A 9,470-nucleotide genomic window follows, 5' to 3' on the forward strand; every position below is an offset into this window, starting at 1 on the left:
CATGGCTTTAGCCAGGCGGTGGTGGTGCACCCCTGTAATTCCAGCACTCTGGGAGGCAGAGGTAGGTGGATCTCTGAGTTCGAGGTCAGCCTGGTCTACAGAGTGAGTTCCAGGACAGCCAGGGCTATACAGAGAAACCCTGTCTCGAAAAAACCAAAATCCAAAAATCCCCAAAAAAACAAAACAAAACAAAAAAAAAGCATGGCCTTTTAAAAAGATATTTATGTATTTATTTTATTTTGTGTGTGTATGTGTGTGTGATGTGTATAAGAGGGTGTTGGATTCCCCTTGCCCCTGGAGCTGGAGTTATAGGTAGTTGTGAGCTTCCTGACATGGTGTTTTGGGGTTTCTATGGCCATGAAGAGACATCGTGATCATGGCGACTCTCATAAAGAAAAACATTTCACTGGGTTTAGTCTATCGCCGTGGCAGGAAACATGGCAGTGCAGGCAGATGCTGGACAAGGAGCAGAGAGCTCTACATCTGGGGTGACATTGGTGTGGCTTGAGCATCTCTGAAGCCACAAAGCCCGCCTCCTGTGACACATTTCCTTAAACAAAGCCACACCCACTCCAACAAGGCCACGCCTCCCAATAGTGCCTCTCCCTGTGATCTTATGGGGCCATTTTCATTCAAATCACCACACATAGGTTCTGGGAACTGAACTCAGGTCCTGTGGAAGAGCTGCAAGCTCTCTTAACTACTGTGTCTCCAGTCCTGGATGAGCCATCTCGATCCTGCGAGGTGCTGTCCCCAGGGCAGGAGGCTCTTCAAGGGTACAGGATGAAGAACAAAAAGCAAACAGTAGCCCGCACACACCCCTTGTCCGCTGGAGCTTTGGAAGCTGATATTCCTTGCACAGGACCCTTTAGCGGTTCATAGGTTGGGAGTGTGGCTCTCTGCAGGACTGCATTAGTGGAATCTTTAAAAACTGAGGTCCAGTGGAGGACTACTTGGGTCAGCCCACCCTTGTAAAGGGATTCGTGACCTAGGAGATGGAGTGAGGTCTTGCAGAAGTGAGAATAAGATCTTAGAGGAGTGCAAGCCTTGGGGGCTGGAGAGATGGCTCTGCTCGAAAGAACACTTCCTGTTCTTGCAGAGAACCTGAGTTCTCTTCCCAACAGCTACATTATGGAAGGCTCACAATTGCCGACAACTCCAGTTTGAGGGGATCCAGTGTCCTCTCTTGTCCTCTCTGTCCCCACAGGCACACCTGTGTAACTGTGGACTTTTCCACCTAGCCTCTGTTCCCTAAAATAACGACTCTGAGACTTAATTACACATGAATAAATGCCTAGGCCAATAGCTTTAGCTCATTTCCGCTAGCTCATAACTCAACAATCCTGTTTAAACTAGTCCAAGTCATGCCACGTGGTTAGTTACCTCTCCTCAGGTTCATGCAGCTGTCACCATCAGTGTTCAGGGGGTGGGGGCTAGGCAAATCTCTTGCCTATTTCCCAGAATCCTCTCTTTCTCTGCCGCATGTCTTGCCTTCTAATCCTGCCTCAGCTCATTGGCTATAGGCTTTTGTTTTTATATTCCACAGAGTACATCTTACAAGAGATTCTCTCTACATATCAGCATACTCCCATAAACACGTACTTTAAAAGTGAATATAATATTTTGGAAGTAAGCCTGATCCCTAATATCTTCTTTCGCATTGATCTCTGACTTGCTCTGCCGTGATGTGTCACCTCCCACGTCGGTCACCTTCATCGTGGTCCTGCCTGGCCTTGACTTTCAGCATCCCAGACTACTAGGTCGATAAATCTGTTTGCTCTGGGAGGTGTTCAGTCTTGTGTATTTTGACACAGCAACACTAAACAAACGAAGGCACAGGAGATCTCATAACAGACTGTGGTTGCTAATTCTCCTATCCATGATCTCCTGCCCATGACCCTAAACACGTGGTCACTCCCTGGGTGACTATTCTACATCCATAAGGGGAACCTCAGGTGGGTAATGTTTTAACAGTTTGTGCTTGATTCATGCTTCAGTGCAATAATATATTTTTTTTCAATTTTTGTATGCATTTGTGTTGACAAGCCCATGCACGCCACAGGACGTGTGGGAAGGAGGGAGGCCAGCCTCCACTAGTCAGTTCTTCCCTTTCTACTCTGCGGGAGTTGGGGAAGTTGAACTTCAATTGTCAGGCCAGGTGGCAAGCTCCTTCAGCCAATGAGCTATCCCCCTGACCCTGTTTCTCCTTTGGAGGGGCTAGATAGGTGTTGACGGGATTTCTCTGTGTACTAGCCTTGGCTGTGCCAGAACTGACTTTACAGTTTAACTCACAGAACTCCACTTGCCTCTGCCTCCTGAGTGCTGGGATTAAAGAAGTGCGCCACCACTGCCAGCTCCACCTCCTCCTCCTCTTCCTCCTCCTCCTCCTCCCCTGCCTGCACGTGTCTGTGCATCGTGTTGGTGGTTCATAACCACCTATAACTGCAGCGCTAGGAGATTTGCTTCTTTCTTCTGGCCTCTTTTTTTTTTTTTTTTTTTTAAGATTTATTTAATGGTTGTATGCTGTCACTCTCTTCAGTCACACCAGAAGAGGGCACCAGACCCCACTACTGATGGTTTTGAGCCACCATGTGGTTGCTGGGAATTGAACTCAGGACCTCTGGAAGAGCAGTCGGTGCTCTTAACCGCTGAGCCATCTCTCCAGCCCATCTTCTGGCATCTTAAACACACACACACACACACCACAAATAAATCTTAATAAAAGTCCAGCCGAGCAGTGGTGGCACACGCCTGTAATCCCAGCACTCTGAGAGGCAGTGGCAGGTGGATTTCTGAGTTCGAGGCCAGCCTGGTCTACAGAGTGAGTTCCAGGAAAGCCAGGGCTACGCAGAAAACTCTAAACCCTGTCTTGTTGGGGAAAAGTCCCTGTAATGCAAACTCAACTGCTTCTGGTTTTGGTTTTAAGAAAAACTGGGGATCTCATCACTCGTGAAGAGGAAAGCTAATAAGAGTCTCGTTACCCCAAATACCCCAACCACCCCCCACCACCGGGAAGGGCTCAGGTGCTAAGGAAGGATGTTCTAGAAGGCCAGCTATGACTAAGAGCTAAGTGGAAGCTGCTTCCTCTGGGAACTGAGATGGATACCATCCAGCAGAGTGAGGCTAAGCACCGGGTGCTCTCCAGTGTCAACGCTGCTCAAGTATTTTTAAACTGCAGAGACTTTTATTGATTTAACCAGCTGAAGACGGAATGAAGGCGGTGGAAAATTGCGAAGACGTCTCTCATTAGATGGGGCTCCCCACCCCCGCCACTATATATTTAGAAGGTTTTTGTTCAATATGGAACAAACCCCTGAGCTTCTATGTGTGTTACGGGCAGAATGGTGTCCCTTCTTCTATCCCCAAAGTCAGGGTGAAGTCCTAATTGTGGAACCTGATAATAGACTATATTTAGGATTTCCTTTCTGCCCTCACCCCTCTTCCCCCTCCCTCCATCCTTCCTTCATCCTGTGTTTTATTGTGTGGGTGGGTGGGAAGGGGCACGTGCGCACAAGCTAGCACACAGGGGTGGAGGTCAGAGAACAATTCGTAGGAGTCTTTTCTCTCTGTAGGTCCCGGGGATCAAACTCAGGGCACCAAGCTTGGTGCTGGCACGTTTACCTGCTGAGCCATCTTGCAGCCTGTCTTTATTCTTGATGTGGGCTCTTGCTGCCTGGGCTGGCTTGGCCTGAAAATGAGTCCCTTTGCTTCAGTTTCTAGGGTGCTGATCATTCTCCCTCATCCAGAAAAAGCCTCCCAGGGGCCTCATCTAAGCTACAGATCTCTTAAGAAAAGGTAAATGTGTGCACAGGAACATAGGTGCCCACAGAGGCCAGAGGCCAGTGCTGTTTCACCCTGGAGCTGGAGTCCCAGGTGATTGTGAGCGGCTCAGCGTGGGTGTCGGGATCTGAACTCAGGTCCTCTGCAAAAGAAGTATGTGCTCTTAACCAATGAGCTATCTTGCCAGGCCCCCAGAGTTCATTTGTTCTTTTTAAACTGTTAAATTTTAGCTGGGCAGTGGTGGTCCATGCCTTTAATCGCATTTTGGAGGCAGAGGCTGGCAGATCTCTGTGAGTTTGAGGCCAACCTGATCTACAGTGTGAGTTCCAGGACAGCCAGGGCTACACAGAGACACCCCATTTTGGGGGGGGGGGAAGAACCACCTTGTGGGTGTGCTGCATATGTGTGTGCTGGTGTAGTGCTTGTTTAGGTGTCATCCTTAAGAATAGCATCTACCTCCTTTAAAACAGGGTCTCTCCCTGGCCTGGACTCACCAATTAGGCTGAAGTAGGCTGGTGTAATACCATTGAACCATACTCCTAGTCCCTCATTAAGGGACTGGAGGGCAGGACTCTACCACTGAGCCACGCCCCCAGCCCCTCCCTGGAGGATTCCAGGCAGGAGCTCTCTCCTGTTGAACCACACCCTCCACCCTGTGCACATGAGCACTGCAGTTTCTCTTCATATTTGCCAGGACTTGATATTATCAATGTTATTGCCTTAGTCTTTTTTTGTTTTTCAAGACAAGATTTCGCTGTGTATCCTTGGCTGTCCTGGAACTCGCTCTATAGATCAGGTTAGCCTCGAGCTAGGCCTGTGTTGCTACCACCACCACCTAGCTGTCTTAGTCATTCTAACAGAGGCTTAGTGTTACCTTATTATGACTTTACTTGGCCTCTTCCCAATGGCCAATCATATTAACATTGTGTATCCACTTTGTGTAAATACCTCATCAAGTCTTTATTACCTTGACTCCCCTCCATCCTTCCCATCCCCTCCCCTCCCCTCCCCTCCCCTCCATCCTTCTCACCACCCTCTGTTCTCCCTTCTTTTTCCTTCTCTTCTCAGGATTCCACTCAGGGCCTTTCCACACGCTGACGTGTGGTGCCAAGCCCTTGTGGGATTGTCTGGCACCGTTTCTGTCACTGTGATAAAAATGATTTGCCAACCTTATTGTGGTGGTGCATGCCTTTAATCCTAGCGGGGGGTGGGGGAGTGGGGGGGCGTGGGGGGTAAATGTAGAGGCAGGAGAATCTCACTGAGTTGGAGCCCAACCTGGTCTACATTCTACATAAGAAACTTCAGGCTTTTCTGGGAGGCAGAGGCAGGCAGATTTCTAAGCTCGAGGCCAGCCTGGTCTACAGAGTGAATTCCAGGACAGCCAGAGCTATACAGAGAAACCCTGTCTGGGGGTGGGGGGTGGGGGGGTGGGGGGGGGAATCCAAGCAAAACAAAACAAAAATTTCAGGCTAGCTAGAGCTCCATAGGAGACACTATTTCCAAAAAAACAAAGAAACCCCAACCCAACCTAAACAAAACCGCCAACAAAAGGTCACTCAGGTTAAACTCAGGTTAACTCAGGTTAAACTGGCTCAAGATTTCAGGTGACAGCCCTGACAGCCCGTCGCAGCAGGCGCACGTACGTAGAGGTCAGAGTTGCTGCTACATAATCTAGGCTGACTTTGTCTTGCTCTTTGTGATGGCCTTCAACTCTTCCTCCTCTGGTCTCCACATCTTGAGCAACAGAAGTACACAGGCTTGGCTCAGAAGTATATAGGCTCCATGCGGAATTCTGTAGTAGTGGGTGGGGATGGAGTCTAGAACTTCCTGCATGCTAGGCAAGATCTCTCGACTGGGCTACAGTCGAGTGTTGTTGCTATGTTGGTCCCAAATTCTTTAGCTCTTCAGTACTGTGGATGGACCTTTGCACATTGTAGGTAATAAGTGCACCCTACCCCAGAGGCCAATTCCCCAGTCCTTTTATACATTCATTTTGAGAGAACTCTACTTGGGAGACAGAGGCAGGCAGATCTCGAGTCTGAGGTAAGACTGATCTATAGAGTCTCAAAGTTACATAGTGAGACCCTGGAGAGAGAGAGAGAGAGAGAGAGAGAGAGAGAGAGAGAGAGAGAGAGAGGGGCTGGCCTCAAACTTTGGCTCTGGAGACCTGGTATCATGGCTTTGCACCACCATGCTTGGCCCTTAATATTTCTTCAGATATGAGCAGAATCCCTCCATGAAGCTGTCATGCCGGGAGATTTCCTTTTGAGTTTGAGGCTAGAGTTAACAGAGCAGGGTTTGTTTTTTTTTTGTTTTTTTTTCTTCCTCTGCACAGTTTCACGTATCTCTGTAGCCATGGCAATGATCCCTGGTCAAATTCTAAGAACTAAACTAGAATCCTCACAGAGAGATTGGTAAGACGTTCTTTTCTGCGCCCAAAATAGAATCAAGAGGGATCAGGCTATAAACCAGTACTGAGGAGTACACCTGTAACCTTAGCCCTTGGGAGGTGGAGGCAGGAGGATGAGATCATTTGAGCGACATAGTTTGAGGCTAGCTGAGCTCCACACAACCACGTGGCAGAAAAAGATGGACTGAGGGCTGGAGAGAGGGTTCAGTGGGCAAGAGTGCTTGCTATGCAAACGTGGGGCTCCTAGTTAAAATCCCCAGCATGGTGTACAGAGCTAAGCATGGCTGTTTGCACGACTATGACCCCAGGATGGTGGGGGCAGGGGGCAGGAGTTCGTAGGGGCTTGGCGGCCAACAGTCTAGCTCTCGCATGTAATGCAGTGAGACAAGGCAGTAAGGTGGGACAGTCGATGTCCTCTCCTCATGGGCATGTGCAACTGCACACACGTGAGCGCATACAACAAACACATCTCCAGGAATTTAACAAAACAATGAACTAGGGTGCCTCAAAGCTCTGGTCTGGGTCTGGGATGTCCTTAGAGGCTCACATGTTTAAGAGTGGGAGCCGATGAACTTCTGGAGGCGGGGCCTGGTTGGAGGAAGTCCATCCTTCAGACCTCGTGGAGCACCCGCTGTCCACACTGCACGAGGAGAGCGCTTTGTCCCCTACCTGCTTCCTGGCGTGAGTGACCACTGTCTCAAACCAAAGCAGTCAAGAGAAACCTGAGCTTGAATACACTCTTCCAGTTGACGGTCTCTGGTATTTTCTTGAAGTAACAAAAAGCTAACACAGCAGGTTTACTTAAAATTTGTGATGTGTGTGTGTGTGTGTGTGTGTGTGTGTGTGTGTGTGTGTGATTGTTTGGCTGTGCATGTAGGTCACAGGACAATTGGAGGCACCAGGTTCTCTCTCTCTCTACCATGTGGTCCCAGGGATCAAACTCAGGCCACCAGGCTTGGTGACAGGTGCCTTGACCTGCTGATACTTCTCACTAGTCCTTTGTATGTGTATACAAATGGCTGTGTACCCACATTTGCAATGCAGAGAGCCCTGCTCGACCACTTTCAGCCTTTTGCCGTGGAGACAGGCTGTCACTGACTCTGGAGCTGGGCTGGCACCTGACCAGCCCCAGAACTTGTCTCTACCTCCACAGCACTGGGCTTACACACTGGGTTACAGTGTGCCCTTGACTGTGTTTATGTGGCTTCTGGGGATTTGAACTCAGATCCTCCTGCTTTTGCTGCAAGCACTCTTACCCATAGAACCATCTCTCTAGTCCTACAGCATGGTTAAAGAAGACATGAAGAGATACTATACTCACTTATGGCTTTGTATGGGACTTTGGTGGTCACATAACAGGCACAGGACCAACTCCAGTGGAGAATCTTGACTCTAGGACTCAAGTGACATTTCCAGGACAAGGACATCCTGAACTAGCCCCTGCAGTGTGCACTTGACCCCAGCACCCTCCAGCCATTTATGTCTTTCCTGCTGTCTAAATTGAGTATATCTGCCGAAGTAATCATAACTGTGAAGCTACTTGCACGGGAGTTTTGTGTGGGGGGGGGGGAGAATACAAAAACAGAAAAGACATTGAGGGAGGGGAGGGGAAAGGATCGCCTGAGCACACGAGCGTGTGTACACACACACACACACACAGATATACTATTGTCCTGGGACAGGAGAGGTGGCTGACTGGGTAACAGCACCTATTGCTTTTATATGGGACTGAGGCTCAGCTGTCCACGCCTGCGCCGTGACCCACAACCATCCATAATTATAATTCTAGGGAATCCAGCCCCCTCTTTTGGCCTCCATGGGTACCAGGCAGTGGTTATACACACATGCAGGCAACAAAACACTCACACACACAAAAGTCTCTCACAAAAACCATATAAAACGTATTCTCCCAGCGAAGACACAGGTACTCCTCAAATGGTACAGACACACAGGATAGTTCCGAAGGCACCTGCTGGCTTCAGGGAACTTTGTAGATGACAGAGAAAGGCATTTGTTTTCTGGGAAAAGCTTAAAAAGAGAGGAGCAGCTGATACTTATTTTTCTCATAATTTCACGGAAGCCTGAAAAGGGAGGCACAATGACCAATGTTATATTTGGTGTCTGTCACAGCGCTATTTCCAGAAGAGACAGAAAGATGGGACAGTCTGGGCATTGTGGCAGTGTGCAGAGGTCTGCGAAGTCTCCACTCCCGAGACAGCCATGTCACATGACCTAGCGGCATTGTTGTATGATGCATCAAAACCGAAATCTCATTTGAAATTAAGTTTTGCATCAAGGGTCATTATCGAGAACATGATTTCTTTCTTTTATAAACAAAATGGTTCCAGGAATACACTGTGGATAAAAGAATCATAGCTTAAAATAAAAGATTGTTAGACTCTGTCTATACTGGGATTTTTGCGCAGTTCCTGATGTTAATTTTTGCTTAGTTATTATTAATATTTCAATTTCTCTCTCTCTCTCTTTTTTTTAGGTTTCTTTCTTTCTTTTTTTTTTTTTTTTTTTTTTTTTTTTTTTTTTTTTTGAGACAGGGTTTCTCTGTGTAGTCCTGGCTGTCCCGGAACTCACTCTGTAGACAAGGCCGGCCTCGAACTCAGAAATCCGCCTGCCTCTCCCTCCCAAGTGCTGGGATTACAGGCATGAGCCACCACGTGTGGCTTTTTTTGTTGCTTTAATTATATTATGTTTCATCCTTTTTTAAAGTCTAGTATCTTGTCCCTGTGAACAACTGGTCACAAATAACAGCTCACCAAGATTATTTTCAGCCTCGGAGCGACTCTCATTAGCTCCAACTTAGCCGCCTGTTTTTCACTGTGTGAATTTTGAAACAGTAAAAGGGAGAGCAATTGTATCAGATAACAAAGCAAATTACACAGTAAAATAATTAGACATTGGAGCAGGTTCAAGTAGATTCAAGGAAAGTAGCCAACTCGAACAGGAATTTAACAATGAAGGCAGAATTTCAAAATAGTTGGAAAGAGGTACTCATTAGATGGCGTTGAAACAATTGGATAATCATGGGAGAGAGGGGAAGAGTTGATACTTCTACTTGGATCCAACCCAAAGCCTTATATATACTAATTATGTGCTCTACCACTGAGCCACGCCCCAGCCCCACACTGAGGGATTCTAGGCAGGGGCTCTACCATTGAGCCACGCCCCCAGCCCCTCACTGGGGGATTCTAGGCAGGAGCTCTACCACTGAGCCACGCCCCCAGCCCCTCCCTGGGGGATTCTAGGCAGGGGCTCTACCACTGAG

Source organism: Apodemus sylvaticus, chromosome 22 (genome assembly GCF_947179515.1).
Source record: "Apodemus sylvaticus chromosome 22, mApoSyl1.1, whole genome shotgun sequence".
Taxonomy (NCBI): Eukaryota; Metazoa; Chordata; class Mammalia; order Rodentia; family Muridae; genus Apodemus; species Apodemus sylvaticus.